Source organism: Salmo salar, chromosome 11 (genome assembly GCF_965601325.2).
Source record: "Salmo salar chromosome 11, fSalSal1, whole genome shotgun sequence".
NCBI classification, from domain to species: domain Eukaryota; kingdom Metazoa; phylum Chordata; class Actinopteri; order Salmoniformes; family Salmonidae; genus Salmo; species Salmo salar.
This window is the reverse complement of record NC_138301.1, coordinates 74,829,772-74,849,665: the sequence shown is the minus strand read 5'-3', so window position 1 is coordinate 74,849,665 and position 19,894 is coordinate 74,829,772. Positions and strand designations below refer to the sequence as shown.

The 19,894-nt window shown below is 43.5% G+C and overlaps 1 pseudogene; it reads right to left on the bottom strand.

Annotated features, from left to right (window-relative positions):
- The window catches only part of LOC106562878 (mitoguardin 2-like), a 46,127-nt pseudogene extending 30,302 nt beyond the window's left edge, over window positions 1–15,825 (bottom strand).
- Window positions 15,826–19,894: the final 4,069 nt, after the last annotated feature.

Genomic DNA, 19,894 nt, shown 5'->3' with positions numbered 1-19,894 from the left:
GGAAGCTCCATGGTTAGATCGGTGGAAGTCCGAAATACCCGTACATTTTGTTTTCCTGGAGCTAGGGTATTGGATTTATTAGAAGTCATGCCCACCATCAAGAAACAGATTCCTGCTCTGAAAACAATTGTGTTGCATATTGGGTCTAATGATATTATGTGTATGAAATCTGTAAAGCTAAGAGACAATTTCTGACAACTCTTGGAGAATGCTCAGAAATTAGCAGGACATATAATTGTCTCGGGCCCAATTCCATCTCCTCGCCGTTGTGGGACAGAGTGTATTATCTGTCTTTGGTCTCTTTACCAGTGAGTGGTTAATGCGTCTGACCAAGTACTTGGGCATGTCCTTCGTCAACAATTTTGACTCCTTCTGGAATGGGCCTGGCTACTTTGTGGAAGACGGAATTCACCTGGGTGAAAATGGCTCCTGGCTGTTGTCATCAAACATTGGAAAGGTTGTTGGTCAACAAAATTTATATGAGGACAATATTAGCATTACACGTAAGTCAGTTTTTACCATCTCCTCTTTGGTCACTGTGAGAGTTCCACATGTTGTATCTGAAAGTGGTGACATGCCTAATGGTGCTCACTGGAGAAATGTCATTGCTATTCCTACTTTGTTTTCTTTTCCTAATAGGTATAATCCAATTGTTGAGTATCCTGAACCTCCGTATGATTTTAAATGCAGAAAAGGTTTGACATTTTTACATCTTAATATTCATAGTTTATTACCTAAAATTGATCATGTCAAGATCTTGGCCTGGTTAACTGATAAAACCCTGGACTCTGATGTTGCTATGGATGGTAACAATGTGTTTAGGGCTAATAGGAGAGGCAAAGGTGGTGGTGTTGCTATTTCAGCCCAACCTCACATTCAATTCGTGCATATATGTACATAAAAGTATTTCAGCAGATTTGGTGCGTTTTTGTGCATTTTTGTCCTACTTAATTTGTGCGAAAAGACACATTTAACCAGTACACACAAGCCTTTGCAATAACCATTGACACGATAGCCTATATTTCATATTCTTTTTTACGTTATGAATATATAGATATTTTGTCTTTATTTAATCCCTATTAAAACATTGTAGTTGTATGCCTATATGTACTGTTTTTGATTTTTCTGAACATACTTTTCAAAATAGAATGAATTTAAGCAATGCATGATGGCTAATGGTATTTTATCGGTTGTAGTTCCATGAATTTATTACAAAAAACAAACGTGTAAACCATTTTTATTGACCAGACTGTAACTGAAAATACAATAGCAGCCTTGCCATTGTCCATCAATACCACTTTTTTTTTTCGTATAACATTTGGGAAATGTATGCAGTCATTGTAGTCTTAAAATATTGTTGGCCAACCAAAATGACCAAAACGTTAACCCGTAATAAGGCTAGGGTGGAATTGTACTATGAGCTGGCTGAGTGTAAATACGTGGCTCTGAGTGTAAGCACCTTTTCACTAGAAACTTTCTTGTGTTAAAATTACTGTCAGTGCGAAATAGCTAGAAAGCTTTTGGATTTAATGTAATGTAACCCCCATAGCTCCCATACACGCACAAATATTCCCAACACACCCCCAGCACCACAGATTTATGATTTATCATTGCATTTTGTTTGTCAAAGTAGAGCCCACATGGCACAAATGTCAATTTAAATGTAGACTCCGTGATACGACCTGATCACAGGCATCAATGATATTGCCCATTGAGCATGAGGCACAAGGGTGCACTTGTTAGCATCCTTGTGAACTTCTACACGTTAGCTGTGTGAGTGAGCCAGAACGTGGGTCTACTGCAGTTGCCTTTCCTCAGCTGAGAAATCACTTCACCTTATGTGAAAATAAAAGTATTGCTTGTATGTGCACAAGCAAGCCATGCTTGTGGGAGACTTTTATTAGTGGGTCAGCCATGATAATTGAAATGCACTTTTTATGAAAATAATAAGAAAAAGACAATCAAGCCTCCAGGAACAAGGGATGAGGGAGGACAGATTGTTCCTCAAACCAGGAAGGCAACTACAACCACTTCTCTTGGTAAGTTTCATCCCGTCTAGGTGTTTCATTTTATTCGTCCCTGACCTGTAGCTCAGTTGGTAGAGTATGGTGTTTGCAACGCCAGGGTTGTGGGTTCGATTCCCACGGGGGGCCAACACAGAAAAAATAAAATGTATGAAATGTATGCATTCTGGATATGAGCGTCTGCTAAAAACGTAAATGTAAAAATGTGATCTGACTTTTTCCTTTCAAACATACTGTATCGTAGCATATCAAACGTTTGTTGCCGTTCCATAGGCCGGTCTAGTACCATCTACCCACAGCACATAATATTTTACATGCAGGTCTGATCCCACCTTTCCCTGTCTCTAACTGTTGTCTGTCTCTGATGAAAATACATATTTAATGAAAGGAGAGTCAGAACTCCAGCAAATCTTTTGAATTAAAAACCTTTTTTTCAGCTCCAAGGGCCAGTACACCAAGAGCCAGACCAGTGCAAAATTGTTGGCCAGTCACTGAGGAGGAAGAATATGGTATTGATGAGGGATTGAATAGATTAATCTATACAATTCCTTGTTATTCAGTGGCCTTATAATTAATTTATTGTATTTGTATTTTTATTAAAGCCCTAATCGGTAGTTGAAACCATTACAAAGCACACTCCCCTCCCCTGTTTTGGGTAAAAGCTGAGTGATGGCATTGGGGAAATGTAACCACTTTCAATTTATAGACAGCTATGGATGCAATAACTTACCATCAATGTTATTAAAATAATCGCTTTAAACATGTTTTAAGGCTATACAGTGTTTTTTTTTTTACATTTACTTTGTTTGCAAACATTTGACTAAAACAAGCTTATAATTTGGGTAAAACAAGCTTATATTTTGGTTTCTGATGGGGTACGACAGTTGAATTAAACTCACGAGGCATTCATAATTTATAATCTTCAAGAATCAATGAGTACATATCATTAATATACATCCAAAAAATGGCTTCATCAACTTCTGAACGCCCCATTAAGTCCAATCCTTTTTTGCATATCTTATTTTAGAGACAAGGACCAGTGGATTGGAATCCACTCCAGTTTTCGGCATTGATGAAGAAATAGGTATGTTTAAATTGTTTCACTGTCAAAATTGGGGTCAACTTGATGTTACTGAATTATACTGCACTACATCTTTATTTTGACAGTGATGCAACATTTTTAAATATGTCTCTATTCTCCAGAATTTCGGGATTGAGATCAAATGTTTGATATGAGGTTACAGTACAGAATGTCACCTTTTATTTCAGTGTATTTTCAGACTTATCTGATTTACCGTTTAGAAATAAAAGCACTTTATATGTCTAGTCCCCCCCATTTGAAGATGTCAAGTATTTGGATACATATCACTTAGTGGGTTAAAGTTGTCAGAAGTTTATTATTTGAACCCATTATTATTTCCCCCCCATTTGAAGATGTCAAGTATTTGGATACATATCACTTAGTGGGTTAAAGTTGTCAGAAGTTTATTATTTGAACCCATATATTCCAGAGCCCCCTGTTGCTCACATGTTTTTGCACATCCACTCTAAATATGCCGATTTGGCTCTCGCCTTCTGTAAAAAGAAGGCGACTCAATTACCACCCCATCGACGGGGGGATTGTGCGATAAATCTCCTGGTAGACGCAGCACTTCCCAGGAGTCACGTGTATCCCCCTGTCGCAAGAGGAGACGGCGGCTATGGAAACATATGTCTCCGAATCTCTGGGGCAGGGGTACACTCGGCCCTCCACTTCACCTGCCTCCTCGAGTTTCTTTTTTGTGAAGAAGGATGGAGGTCTGCGCCTGTGTATTGACTATCGAGGCATCAACCAAATCACTGTGAGGTACAGTTACCTGCTACCTCTCATAGCCAGTGCAGTCAAGTCAATGCAGGGGGAGCGCTTCTTCACAAAATTGGATCTCAGGAGCGCTTACAACCTGGTGCGTATCCTGGAGGGAGACGGCATTTAGTACCACCTAAGGGCACCATGAGTACCTCGTCATGCCGTACGGGTTGATGAATGCTCCATCAGTCTTCCAGGCCTTTGTAGACGAGATTTTGCGGGACCTGCACGGGCAGGGTGTAGTGGTGTATATCGACAAAATTCTGATATACTCCGCTACCCGCGCCGAGCATGTGTCCCTGGTGCGCAGGGTGCTTGGTCGACTGTTGGAGCATGACCTGTACGTCAAGGCTGAGAAATGCCTGTTCTTTCAACAGTCCATCTCCTTCCTAGGGTACCACATTTCCACTTCAGGGGTGGAGATGGAGAGTGACCGCATTTCAGCCGTGCGTAATTGGCTGACTCCCACCACGGTAAAGGAAGTGCAGCGGTTTTTAGGGTTTGCCAACTACTACCAGAGGTTTATCCTGGGTTTTGGTCAGGTAGCGGCTCCCATTACCTCACTGCTGAAGGGGGGACTGGTGCGTTTGCAGTGGTTGGCTGAGGCGGACAGGGCTTTTGGTTACCTGAGGGCTCTGTTTACCTCGGCTCCCGTGCTGGCTCATCCGGATCCCTCTTTGGCGTTCATAGTGGAGGTGGACGCGTCCGAGGCTGGGATAGGAGCCGTGCTCTCTCAGCGCTCGGGTACGCCACCAAAGCTTCGCCCCCCTGTGCCTTCTTTTCGGAGAAGCTCAGCCCGGTGGAACGAAACTATGACGTGGGGGACCGGGAGCTGTTGGATGTCGTCAAGGCTTTGAAGGCGTGGAGACATTGGCTTGAGGGGGCTAAACACCCTTTTCTCATCTGGACGGACCACCACAATCTGGAGTACATCCGGGCGGCGAGGAGACTGAACCCTCGCCAGGCAAGGTTGGCCATGTTCTTTACCCATTTTTTCTTCACCCTTTCCTACAGACCAGGTTCCCAGAACGCGAAGGCAGACGCACTGTCCCGGATGTATGACACAGAGGAGCAGTCCATGGATCCCACTCCCATACTCCCGGCCTCTTGCCTGGTGGCACCGGTCGTGTGGGAGCTGGACGCAGACATTGAGCGGGCGTTACGTACAGAGCCCACTCTCTTCCAGTGTCCAGCTGAGCGTCTGTACGTTCCGTCTGCTGTCCGCGACCGTTTGATCTATTGGGCCCACACGTCACCCTCCTCTGGTCATCCGGGCATCGGTCGGACAGTGCGCTGTCTTAGTGGGAAGTACTGGTGGTCCACCTTGGCTAAGGACGTGAGGGTGTATGTTTCCTCCTGGTCAGTGTGCGCCCAGTGCAAGGCCCCTAGGCACCTGCCCAGAGGGAACTTACAACCCTTACCCGTTCCACAACGGCCGTGGTTGCACCTGTCGGTGGACTTCCTCCCTCACAGGGTAACACCACGATCCTGGTCGTTGTGGATCAGTTTTCTAAGTCCTGCCGTCTCCTCCTTTTGCCCGGTCTCCCTATGGCCCTACAGACTGCGGAGGCCCTGTTCACACACGTCTTCCGGCACTACGGGGTGGCTGAGGACATAGTATCTGATCGAGGTCCCCAGTTCATGTCAAGGGTCTGGAGGTTGTTAATGGAACGTCTGGGGGTCTCGGTCAGCCTTACCTCAGGTTTTCACCCCGAGAGTAACGGGCAGGTGGAGAGAGTAAACCAGGATGTGGGTAGGTTTCTGCGGTCGTATTGCCAGGACCGGCCGGGAGAGTGGGCAGCGTTCATATCCTGGGCAGAGATGGCCCAGAACTCACTCCGCCACTCCTCTACCAACCTCTCCCCCTTCCAGTGCGTACTGGGGTACCAGCCGGTTCTGGCGCTGTGGCATCAGAGGAGACATGGGATGCCACTCGTGCACCTTCAGCGGGCCATGAGGCATCAGAAAGCCAGCGCAGACCGCCACCGCAGTGAGGTGTTCACACCTGGGGACTGGGTCTGGCTCACGACCCGAAACCTGCCCCTCCACCTGCCCTGCTGGAAGCTGGGCCCGCGGTTTGTGGGGCCATTCAAAGTCCTGAGGAGAGTGAACGAGGTTTGTTACAGTTTAAAGCTTCCCCCAGATTACCTTATTAACTCCTCGTTCCATGTGTCTCTCCTCAGGCCGGTGGTGGTTGGTCCACTCCAGGAGTCTGAGGTGCGGGAGGTTCCTCCGCCCCTTCTGGACATCGAGGGGGCCCCGGCGTATGCAGTCCGATCCATACTGGATTCGAGGCGTCGGGCGAGGGGCCTTCAGTACCTCGTGGAGTGGGAGGGGTACGGTCCGGAGGAGAGATGCTGGGTGCCGGTGGAGGACGTATTGGACCCTTCGATGCTGCGGGAGTTCCACCGTCTCCATCCGGATCGCCCTGCGCCTCACCATCTGGGTCGTCCCCGAGGCAGGTGTCGGCGCACTGCTGGAGCTGCGCATCAAAGGGGGGGGGGGGGGGGGGGGTACTGTCATGACTTCCACCGGAGTCGGTCCCTCTCCTTGTTCGAGCGGCTTTCGGCGGTCGACGTCACCGGCCTTCTAGCCATCGCCGATCCACATTTCATTTTCCATTTGTTTTGTCTTTGTTTTCTACACACCTGGTTTCAATTCCCCCATTACATGTTCATTATTTAACCCTCTGGTTTCCCCCATGTTTGTGTGCGTGTTTGTTCTACTGTTCAGGCTGTTACTGACGGCTGGTTATTTGTTGCCGGGTTTTGTTATTTACGTCCGTTTATTTCGTGGTACCGGTATTTTTCCCGTACCGTAGTATTGTGTTTATACTGGTGTTATCTTGTATTAAATACCTTTTCCACGCATCTCAGCTCTCCTGCGCCTGACTCCTTTTACCAGTTACCCACAGCCTTGACAGCATTTTCCCGAAGATACTTGAAGGTGCATTGTGTGGATCAATACATTTATTTTAGAAGTATTATATCTATGAATTTAATTTATTTTAAAATAATTAATTATTCTGTTTTGTTTTTGTCATAATTCTCAGAAAAATACCAGGAGGAGACCCAGACTCTCAAAGTTTAAGAGTGATTTGGGTGTAGGCGATGAGACTCGGAAGTTCAGCAATGGGCTAATACAGGTAAATTAATACAAATAAATCAAAAATCCTAAATGTAACTCTCCTGGACTGTCACCTTGATGTGGTGGAGAGGCTTGCGTACTCCAATGACCCTGAGAGCTAACCCTTAGAGGGTGTATTCCACCGGCAGGTGCAATCAAGCCGGACAGGTGGAAGGGCAGGAGGCAGACAAAACATTCCCTGGTCCTCCAGGTTGGGGCTCACTCACCCCCCACATAACAAATCATTTGTTACAGAAACCTTCACATGCTCCTCCGGGAAGTGAGTGCAACTACTCACCGTTGGAGATATAGTGTTCATTTATAGATTTATTGTATTTCAGAGGAAACAGCTGAGAACATGGATGGTCCCCAGGTACTACAGAGAACAATTGAAGTCCTGTTTCTTAGCATCAAACAAAGGAAACAGAACCTCTACCGTCAGACAGGTTTGTTACATTTAATGAATATTGAATTGCACACACTTAAGTTCACTTTCATTTAAAAGCCATTCAATTTAACAAATAATTCCATTCTCCTTTTGATGACAGATGGATGCAAGAAACGACACCCTCTGCGCAGAAAGATATTGGAAGAAAAGGCCAAATTAACAGCTGCCATAGAGCTGTACAACACCCTTGTACCAGATTCAGCAATTAAAAATTCAAAAGGCTCTCGCACATCTGAGCAATCTTTTTTGCAGGTGCATGGTAACAGTTGGACAAGATGAGGGAAAAAGGAAACCACACACTGCTCTTGATAGAATCACTGATCTTTAATGAACTTATGTATCGGCCTCACGGCCTTCGTTAGAGCTATTGGCCGTGAGGCCGATACTGTAAGCTTATTAAAGATCAGTGTGCAGTTTCCTTTTTCCCTCACCAGATTCAGCAATACCATCTGCAGATGAGATCCTTTCCGCAGACCTTCATGTATGGCCTGGGAGCTGCATTGACAAAGTATGTAGTATGTTTGTGTGTCACAATAACTATGTTTCTGTTTTGCTATCTGTGTTTGTTCAGTTGCGCAAACACAGACAGCATTGCCATTAAAGTTACAAATCCACATTGCATTCTTATGAATTTACAGCTGACCTACTCACAAAGAAAATAGCCTTTGACCGGGTGATGCTCCTGAGACGACTGAAGGAGGAAGAGTTAATTGTCCTAAAGGAAGTCAAGCAGCGCTGGGAAAGCCTAAAGAGGGAATCGGAGAATGTGCAAGACCTTGCTTCACATGTGGCACTTGACCTAAGCAGGCAAAGTAGGGGAACGTTCATTAATATGTACAATTTATGTTGGCACCCTTGCTATTGTATTTAAGGAATACTTCATTGTAAACTCTCTGTCTACTGCGTTTATTTTCAGCAAACTTATCATGTGTAAATATTTGTATGAACATAACAAGATTCAACAACTGAGACATAAACTGAACAAGTTCCACAGACATGTGACTAACAGAAATTGAATAATGTGTCCCTGAACAAAGGGGGGGGTCAAAATCTAAAGTAACAGTCAGTATCTGGTGTGGCCACCAGCTGTATTAAATACTGCAGTGCATCTCCTCCTCATGGACTGCACCAGATTTGCCAGTTCTTGCTGTGAGATGTTACCCCATTCTTTCACCAAGGCACCTGCAAGTTCCCGGACCTTTCTGGGGGGAATGGCCCTAGCCCTCATCCTCCGATTCAACAGTGAGATCCGGGCTTTTCGCTGGCCATGGCAGAACACTGATATTCCTGTCTTGCAGGAAATCACGCACAGAATGAGCAGAATGGCTGGTGGCATTGTCATGCTGGAGGGTCATGTCAGGATGAGCCTGCAGGAAGGGTACCACATGAGGGAGGAGGATGTCTTCCCTGTAACGCACAGCGTTAAGATTGCCTGCAATGTCAACAAGCTCAGTCCGATGATGCTGTGACACAATGCCCCAGACCATGACGGACCCTCCACCTCCAAATCGATCCCGCCCCAGAGTACAGGCCTCGGTGTAACGCTCATTCCTTCGACGATAAACGCAAATCTGACCATCACCCCTGGTGAGACAAAACCGCAACTCGTCAGTGAAGAGCACTTTTTGCCAGTCCTGTCTGGTCTAGCGAAGGTGGGTTTGTGCCCATAGTGAACGTTGTTGCCGGTGATGTCTGGTGAGGACCTGCCTTACAGAACAGGCCTACAAGCCCTCATTCCAGCCTATCTCAGCCTATTGCGGACAGTCTGAGCACTGATGGAGGGATTGTGTGTTCCTGGTGTAACTCTGGCAGTTGTTGTTGCCGTCCTGTACCTGTCCCACCGGTGTGATGTTCGGAATTACCGATCCTGTGCAGGTGTTGTTACACGTGGTGCCACTGCGAGGACAATCAGCTGTCCGTCCTGTCTCCCTGTAGCGCTGTCGTAGACGTCTCACAGTACAGACATTGCAATTTATTGCCCTGGCCACATCTGCAGTCCTCATGCCTCCTTGCAGCATGCCTAAGGCACATTCACGCAGATGTGAACATTCTGTAGTGTTGTCCCATCCTGACCAGGCCAGTTGCAGGCAAGTGACAAGTGACATACTTTTAATGCGACTTTTAGCAACAGCGGAGCGTGTTAGTCTTATTAAAATTTTGGTTATGTGCGTCGCAATGCCCGTGACCTAATAAACTAATGTTTCTGAATTTTCTGATTACATTTTTAAACTATTCATAAATTATTCTCACGCAATGTTACTTTCATTTGAATGTCGTATACATTGTCGGATTCTATTAAATAATTGATGAAACAGATACATTTTTATGTTACAGAAACCGGAAAAGTTGTGAACTACAAATGTTGCGCCATTTTGTAGTTTTTTTCCTAATCGGTATGTTCTTTATCATTATCTTAGCCAATATAATTTTAATTAATGTGTATAATGATATGTACATTCATTAGGACGTACATAACACTGTACTGCATCAGCACATGCCAATTCAATGTCTGAAGTAGTACACTTTTTGAAATGTGTTTTTCGCCATAACTATTTAAGCTTGACATGTGTGATTCTTTTGATTTAATAAGGTCCCCTTACTAAACCTTCATGTCAAATCATGTCTGGATATGTTCATCTATTCTTGATTTAAAAAAGCATCAAAGTTTGGGAGAAAGTCAACTGTTGGTGGTGCTACTGAGCACCCCATGGCCCCCAGGGGTATGGGATTGCATAATTATGTCTGATTCATGTAAAGGATTATTTGTGCCAAGCCATAAAACTGAGCTACAAAAAACAAAAACATATTTTTGGGGACTCTATGACCAGATCTGACCTCTTACAAAGGTTTCCTAGGGTTGTATAAAGGTTCATGGCAGAAAACAAGTGTATGTATAGAAATGCTTATATAAACATTGTTACATCGATATTGACGCTTTAGAAGTAAAAAAAGACATTCAACAGTCATTACCCACATGGCCTTATAACCGCACCTCTATTGCCATGGTCCTCGGCACATCATATTCCTGATAAGCAACAACGATGAAAATGTATTCTCACTGTCTATTCAAAAAAAGCAGTTGTGGAATGATTTCACTTTCATCTTCATCAAATATCTTCCGTGGACAACTAGCCTAGATACCAAGCAGATAGACGGTATGCCTCTATGCGCTAAACATGCTGCTTGTCAATATGACTCAGGCCTATATCCAACAGAAAAAATGCAGGTAAAGTAATATACGTTATAGCATTATGTAAGCTGTGTTGATATACACGTAGGCCTATGTATTATAATATATAGCCTAGCTGTGCCTAGCCTATAGGCCTATAATAAACTTGGATATGAATTGTGAAGGTCAAGGTCAGTCGGCCAAAACGCTCCATTCTCATCACTTTTGATGATTCTTTTCTCATTACTCATAAGACATTCACTAAGTACTAAAGTTGATCAGCCCAATCCACTGCTCATAACTAATATATCAACATTGTACTATGTGCCTAGGCCTCTGGTCAAACGTAGTGCACTTTCAAGGGAATATAGGGTGGCATTTGGAAAGGAATTATCCAGTACCTTTATGCATTGAACGAACAACCTTCCAGTAGAAAGACAGAAGGAAACAAGTGACCTTTAAGTCTCAGATTTGCATTAATTTGTTCCAAACAGAATGTTGTAGCTTTACTATATTGGAAAAGGCGCAGGTAAAATGAAGAACTGTGTATGTTAACCTGTGCGCCTTTTCTAATAGTGCGCCGACGTTTTATACCCTCAAATTAAAGCTGATAGTCTGTACGTTAACCTCATAGTCATTGTATAATTTCAAATACAAAGTGCCGGAGTACAGATCCAAAACAACAAAAAATTTAGCACTGTTGCAATACTTTTGTATATCAATGCATATTCTCATGAAACTAATTGAGATCAAATGGTTGGCATGCTGATGCTCCAGGAATGTTTTCAATGGTAAATCATGGTGAATTTGGCCAACCATTTATGATTGACAGGGATACATGTGAAGGGAGAGTGAGGAATACATTAGTGCATAAAGTAGGAGGTTAAACTGGAGAAACCCGGTCCTCGGCCTTGATCCAGTCATTGTCCCATTTCTTGCCACTGTAAGACAAAGAATACTTTTTATGTTATGTCATGTTTTTAAGCAGAAAATAAATAATTCAATATATAATCGTGAGCAATGGTTGCACCTATTCCTATCAAAGGGTTTTATGATTTTTGTTAGTACCTAATCTCACGTTGGTCAAGCGCCTCCTCAAATATAATATTTCAACTACTGTACATAAAGTACCTTGCAAAAGTATTCATACCCCTTGGATTTCTTCACCTTTTATTGTGTTACGTTGACTTGAAATTTATTTAATTTAGATTTTTGTTGTCAACAATCAACTCAAAATGGTCTACTCTAATGTCAAAGTGGAAGAAATGTGTGATTTCGTTTTTATAAAGGCATGTCTAAATTAGTTAACAAGTTAAATTTGGCTTAACAAATCACAGATTGTTATATGGACTCAATAGGGGTTGACATTATTTTTTAATAACTACCTATACCTCGGTCCCTCAGTCATGTATTGAATTTCAAGCACAGATTCAACTACAAAGACCAGGGAGCTTTTGGAAAGCCTCAAAGGGCAGTGATTGGTAGATGGATCGGTGGGTCCCCTGCGGGACGTTGAGCTAACGTAGGCTGATGCGATTAGCATGAGGTAAGTAACAAGAACATTTCCCAGGATATAGACCTATCTGATATTGGCATTAAGCTTAAATTCTTGTTAATCTAACTTCACTGTCCAGTTTACCGTAGCTATTACAGTGAAATAATACCATGCTATTGATTGAGGAGAATGCACAGTTTTGAACATGAAAAGTTATTAATAAACCAATTAGGCACATTTGGGCAGTCTTGATACAAAATTTGAAACAGAAATCCAATGGTTCATTGGATCAGTCTAAAACGTTGCACATACACTGCTGCCATCTAGTAGCCAAAAGCTAAATTGCAGCTGGGCTGGAATAATACTCTTTCTCTTGCATTTCAAAGATGATGGTACAAATTTTTTTTTTTTTACAGAAGAACAGTTTTTTTTTTCTTCTTTGTATTATCTTTTTCCAGATCTGTTGTTATATTCTCCTACATTCCATTCACATCTCCACAAACCTCAAAGTGTTTCCTTTCAAATGGTACCAAGAATATGCATATCCTTGCTTCAGGGCCTGAGTTACAGGCTGTTAGATTTGGGTATGTCATTTTAGGCAAAAATTGAAAAAAAAATGGGTCCGATCAGGGGCAGAACAGATTTTTACCTTGTCAGCTTGGAGATTCAATCTAGCAACCTCTCGGTTACTGGTCCAATGCTCTAACCACTAGGATACCTGCCGCCCCAACATATTTTTTGTATGCAACAAGGAACTAAAGTTAATACTGAAAAAAATTGCAAAGGAATATACTTTTTGGCCCAAATGCAAAGCCTTATGTTTAGGGCAAATCCAACACAACAAATCACTGAGTAACTGCCTCCTTATTGTCAAGCATGGTGGTGGCTGCATTGTGGTATGGGTATGCTTGACATCGTTAAAAACTGTGGAGTTTTTCAGGATGAAAAGAAACGGGATGGAGCTAAGCAAAGGCAAATTATTAAAGGAAAACCTGGTTCAGTCTGCTTTCCACCAGACACTGGAAGAGGAATTCACATTTCAGCAGGACAATAACCTACAACACAATGACAAATCTACACTGGAGTTGCTTACAAAGAAGACAGTGAATGTTCCTGAGTTGCCAAGTATTGTATTGTTTGGACTTAAATTTGATTGGAAATCTATGGCAAGACTTTTAAATTGTCTAGACATGATCCTCAACATATTGATAGAGCTTGAAGAATTATGAAAATAATAATGGCTAATATTGCACAATCCTGGTGTTAAGCTCTAAAATACTTACCCAAGAAGACTCACAGCTGTAATCACTGTCAAAGGCTTTTCCAAGGGGTATGACTACTTTCGCAAGGCACTGTAATGTCCAGTACCAAGGTACAGCCAAAACCATATGTATTTGGAGAGTGAAGCTAAAATGTGAAATGTGGATCTATACTCCAGAATTTAGTATTTAAATAAAAGGTTTCATGTACTAACTTTAATACACTTTAAGTGAATTTGTCCAAATACTTATGGCTTCTTCAAATTGGGACTATATACATAGTGATTTCATTTCTAAATTGTGAAAAGGTGACCTCTACTATCGCCTCATGAAACATTTGATCTCAAATCCAAAATTCTGGAGTTTAGAGTCAAATTGTACATTTTAACTTCACTGTCAAAATACATATGATGTTGAGTGTACAGTATATCCTCAATTCATTCTAGGAGATTAGTTGAAGTAAACATACCATCCAGAGCATGGCTTCCACCTCACTTTCTGCTCCTGACCATTTATTATGCAACAAATTAAATGTCGGTTTAGTTTTAAAGCTACACTATGCAGAAATCGCTCTGCCATTTCATGGTAGCTAATATCAACCGTTTGAAGCTGTTGTACAAAACCAAAGTAAAAGACTCAATAACCAAACATAAGAATGGGAAGCATAGAAATCACGCACACTGTAGAACAGATCTACTGCTTGTTAGACTTGCTTTCAAGTAGAATGATCTGTAACTAACATTTCTATGTGAATTTGGTCAGGCCACCCAAAAAGTTACATATTGCCACTTTAGCAACAAGGTCTATGCACTGCAAGTTAACTATAATTGGTGTTGTACTAGGATTAGCCTGTAAATGCAATTTCAATGTACTGCAGATTTACCTCCTTTGAAGTTCTATTGGCAAGAATTTTGAGAATAGGGAAAATCGTTTGCCCCTGATGCACTGGACACTCAAACAAATCCATGTATTTATTTAATCAACACCCACCAGAACATGAATAAAGTTAGCGGGCCAATCATTTGCATTATTCATTTTACATCTATGCCTAGCCTTAGACTACACTCTTAGAAATGGTTCTTTGGCTGTCACCATAAGAGAACCCTTTTTGGTTCCGGGTAGAACCCATTTGGTTCCATGTAGAACCCTTAAGACAAAGGGTTGTACATGGAACCCAATATAGTTCTACCTGGAACCAAAAAGGGGTCTACCTAGAACCAAAAAGGGTTATCCTTTGGGGACAGCTGAAGAACCCTGTTGGAACCCTTTTTTCTAAGAGTGTACAGTATGCCTGCCTCCTGAAAAGTAGGGGACCATCAATCACTGGAATTTTTTTAATTAATTTATTAAAAACATAATTGAAGTTATTGACATCATTAACATTTATGAATAAACAATATAAGTTAGATACTGATTTACCTTTTTGCATTTAGTCGTATTTCCTCTTCCTTGGTCGGGGTTGGATGGGGTTGGCTGTGTCATGCTCAGCGGGTTTGATTTATTTTTTTAAGGTGACAGGACTTTCTCCAGTCTTCTTTGGTTCGGTTTGGGTGTAAATGGTCTCCTGGGTGGTGGGGGTCATTGGGGGTTTAACCTGGTTGAGGATAGTGTAGCTGGTCTCCTGGGTCGTGGGGATTATTGGGGGTTTAACCTGGTTGAGGATAGTGTAGCTGGTCTCCTGGGCGGTGGGGCTTATCGGGGGTTCAACCTGGTTGGGGATCCGGGCGTAGCTGGTCTCCTGGGCGGTGTGGGATATTGGGGGTTCAACATGGTTGGGGATCCGGGCGTAGCTGGTCTCCTGGGCGGTGTGGGATATTGGGGGTTCAACCTGGTTGGGGATCCGGGCGTAGCTGGTCTCCTGGGCGGTGTGGGATATTGGGGGTTCAACCTGGTTGGGGATCCGGGCGTAGCTTGTCTCCTGGGCGGTGTGGGATATTGGGGGTTCAACCTGGTTGGGGATCCGGGCATAGCTGGTCTCCTGGGCGGTGTGGGATATTGGGGGTTCAACCTGGTTGGGGATCCGGGCGTAGCTGGTCTCCTGGGCGGTGTGGGATATCGGGGGTTCAACCTGGTTGGGGATCCGGGCGTAGCTGGTCTCCTGGGCGGTGTGGGATATCGGGGGTTCAACCTGGTTGGGGATGGGGGTGTAGCTGGTCTCCTGGGTGGTGGGGGATATCGGGGGTTCAACCTGGTTGGGGATGGGGGTGTAGCTGGTCTCCTGGGTGGTGGGGGATATCGGGGGTTCAACCTGGTTGGGGATGGGGGTGTAGCTGGTCTCCTGGGCAGTGTGGGATATTGTGGGTTCAACCTGGTTGGGGGTGTAGCTGGTCTCCTGGGTGGTGGGGATTATTGGGGGTTCAACCTGGTTGGGGATGGGGGTGCAACTGGTCTCCTGGTGAGCAACTGTATCAGACAGTTCTTGGGCAGCAACAGGAGGAGGGTTGGAGTGTGGGGGCATGGGTGTTGATTTCCACTGCGAAATAAAACATATTAAGGAAATGGGACAGACAAGTGGACAACAGTTTCCATTTGGCAGAGGTGAGAATGTATATTTAAGCAATAAGGCCCGAGGAGGTTTGGTATATGGCCAATATACCACGGCTAAGGGCTGTTCTCTGCATGACACAACGCGGAGTGCCTACAGTATCTCACAAAATTGAGTACACCCCTCACATTTTTGTAAATATTTGAGTACATCTTTTCATGTGACAACACTGAAGAAATGACACTTTGCTACAATGTAAAGTAGTGAGTGTACAACAGTGTATAACAGTGTAAATGTGCTGTCCCCTCAAAATAACACAGCTATTAATGTCTAAACCGCTGGCAACAAAAGTGAGTACACCCCTAAGTGAAAATATCCAAATTGGGCCCAAAGTGTCAATATTTTGTGTGGCCACCATCATTTTCCAGCACTGCCTTAACCCGCATGGAGTTCACCAGAGCTTCACAGGTTGCCACTGGAGTCCTCTTCCACTCCTCCATGACGACATCACGGAGCTGGTGGATGTTAGAGACCTTGCACTCCTCCACCTTCCATTTGAGAATGCCCCACAGATACTCAATAGGGTTTAGGTCTGGAGACATGCTTGGCCAGTCCATCACCTTTACCATAGCTTCTTTAGCAAGGCAGTGGCCGTCTTGGAGGTGTGTTTGGGGTCGTCATGTTGGAAGACTGCCCTGCGGCCCAGTCTCCGAAGGGAGGGGATCATGCTCTGCTTCAGTATGTCACAGTACATGTTGGCATTCATGGTTCCCTCAATGAACTGTAGCTCCCCAGTGCAGGCAGCACCCATGTAGCCCCAGACCATGACACTCCCACCACCATGCTTGACTGTAGGCAAGACACACTTGTCTTTGTACTCCTCACCTGGTTGCCGCCACACGCTTGACACCATCTGAACCAAATACGTTTATCTTGGTCTCATCAGACCACAGGACATGGTTCCAGTAATCCATGTCCTTAGTCTGCTTGTCTTCAGCAAACTGTTTGCGGGCTTTCTTGTGCATCTTTAGAAGAGGCTTCCTTCTGGGACGACAGCCATGCAGACCAATTTGATGTAGTGTGCGGCGTATGGTCTGAACACTGACAGGCTGACCCCCACCCCTTCAACCTCTGCAGCAATGCTGGCAGCACTCATACGTCTATTTCCCAAAGACAACCTCTGGATATGACGCTGAGCACGTGCACTCAACTTCTTTGGTCGACCATGGCGAGGCCTGTTCTGAGTGGAACCTGTCCTGTTAAACCGCTGTATGGTCTTGGCCACCGTGCTGCAGCTCAGTTTCAGGGTCTTGGCAATCTTCTTATAGCCCAGGCCATCTTTATGTAGAGCAACAATTAATTTCTTCAGAACCTCAACGAGTTCTTTGCCATGAGGTGCCATGCTGAACTTCCAGTGACCAGTCAGTATGAGGGAGTGTGAGAGCGATGACACCAAATTTAACACACCTGCTCCCCATTCACACCTGAGACCTTGTAACACTAACGAGTCACATGACACCGGGGAGGGAAAATGGCTAATTGGGCCCAATTTGGACATTTTCACTTAGGGGTGACTTTGACTATATATGTTGTACCAAGAGATTGTTTCTTGCTTACGGCCATACCAGCCTGGGTACGCCTGATCTCGTCTGATCTCGGAAGCGATATACTTAAATATTTACAAAAATATGAGGGGTGTACTCACTTTTGTGAGATACTGTAGATACAGCCCTTTGCCGTGTTATATTGGCCATATATCACACACCCCAGACGTGCCTTATTGCTATTATAAACTGGTAATTATAGCAGTAAAAATAAGTGTTTTGTCATACCCGTGGTATAGGGTCTGATATATGGAAAATGGCTGTGAAAATGGCTGTGTGATTATTTTTGTCTATGTACTCTCCTAACATAATCTAATGTTTTGCTTTCGCTGTAAAGCCTTTTTGAAATCGGACAATGTGGTTACATCAAGGAGAAGTGTATCTTTAAAATGGTGTAAAATAGTTGTATGTTTGAGAAAGTTGAATTATGACATTTTGTTGTTTTTTAATTTGCCGCCCTGATATTTCACTGGCTGTGTCCCGCAGTGTTCCACGTAGCCCATAGAAGTTAATTATGGTGGTGGATTCCAAATAGATGTATTATAAATGTTTACAGTAGGCCTATTGCGTATTCTATATTCAGTACTGTTGTTTATTCAGAAGTATTATCTGGTTTTCCCAACCCTGAAAATGTGAAATATTTGTAAAATGTGGGGCGGCAGGTAGCCTAGTGGTTAGAGCATTAGGCCAGTAACCGAAAGGTTGCAGGATCAAATCCCCGAGCTGACAAGGTAATAATCTGTCGTTCTGCCCCTGAAGGCAGTTAACCCACTGCTCCCCGGTAGGCCTTAATTGTAAATAAGAATTTGTTCTTAACCTGTTAGGGCTAGGGGGCAGCATTGACACGGCTGGATAAAAAACATACCCGATTTAATCTGGTTACCACTCCTACTCAGTAACTAGAATATGCATATACTTATTACATATGGATAGAAAACACCCTAAATTTTCTAAAACTGTTTGAATGGTGTCTGTGAGTATAACAGAACTCAAATGGCAGGTCAAAACCTGAGAGATTCCTTTACAGGAAGTGGCCTGACTGACCATTTGTTGAACTTCTTTTCCATCTCTATCATTTACTAAGGATCTCTGCTCTAACGTGACACTTCCCACGTCGTCCATAGGCGCTCAGAGCCCGGGAAAAAACAGAATGTCGTCATTCCAGCCCCAGGCTGAAACACATTATCGCCTTTCTCAAGTGGCCCATCAAGAGACACTAGCTTATGCGCGTGACCCCGACCGACCCCGCCTTTGGGATTTTTTCCTCTGTTTGCCGAAAAGGAGATTCCCTGTCGGAATATTATCGCTTTTCTACGAGAAAAATGTCGTAAAAATTGATTTTAAACAGCGGTTGACATGCTTCGATGTACGGTAATGGAATACTTAGAATTTTATTGTCACGAATTGCGCCAAGCGCGTGACACTTCTTTACTATTTCGGATAGTGTCTGGAACGCACGAACAAAACGCCGCTATTCGGATATAACGATGGATTATTTTGGACCAAACCAACATTTGTTATTGAAGTAGCTGTCCTGGGTGTGTATTCTGACGAAGACAACAAAAGGTAATGAAATTTTTATAATAGTAAATATGATTATGGTGAGTGCTAAACTTGCCGGGTGTCTAAATAGCGAGCCCGTGATGCCTGGGCTATGTACTTAGAATATTGCAAAATGTGCTTTCACCAAAAAGCTATTTTAAAATCGGACATATCGAGTGCATAGAGGAGGTCTGTATCTATAATTCTTAAAATAATTGTTATGCTTTTTGTGAACGTTTATCGTGAGTAATTTAGTAAAATGTTAGCGAATTCCCCGGAAGTTTGCGGGGGGTATGCTAGTTCTGAACTTCACATGCTAATGTAAAAAGCTGGTTTTTGATATAAATATGAACTTGATTGAACAAAACATGCATGTATTGTATAACATAATGTCCTAGGGTTGTCATCTGATGAAGATCATCAAAGGTGAGTGCTGCATTTAGCTGTCTTCTGGGTTTTGGTGACATTATATGCTGGCTTGAAAAATGGGTGTCTGATTATTTCTGGCTTGGTACTCTGCTGACATAATCTAATGTTTTGCTTTCGTTGTAAAGCCTTTTTGAAATCGGACAGTGTGGTTAGATTAACGAGAGTCTTATCTTTAAATGGCTGTAAAATAGTCATATGTTTGAGAAATTGAAGTAATAGGATTTTTAAGGTTTTGAAAATCGCGCCACAGGATAGCCGTGGCTGTTACGTAGGTGGGACGAATTCGTCCCGCCTAGCCTAGAGAGGTTGTTCTTAACTGACTTGCCTGGTTAAATTAAAAAATAAATATATTCTGTACACTCAGTCAATTGCAACCAACAGGCAGAACATAACACGCAGCTGTAGGTTAGCGCTGGATTTCTTAAAACGCTACGAATGGGAGAATACATGCCACTGTGTGTTAAAAC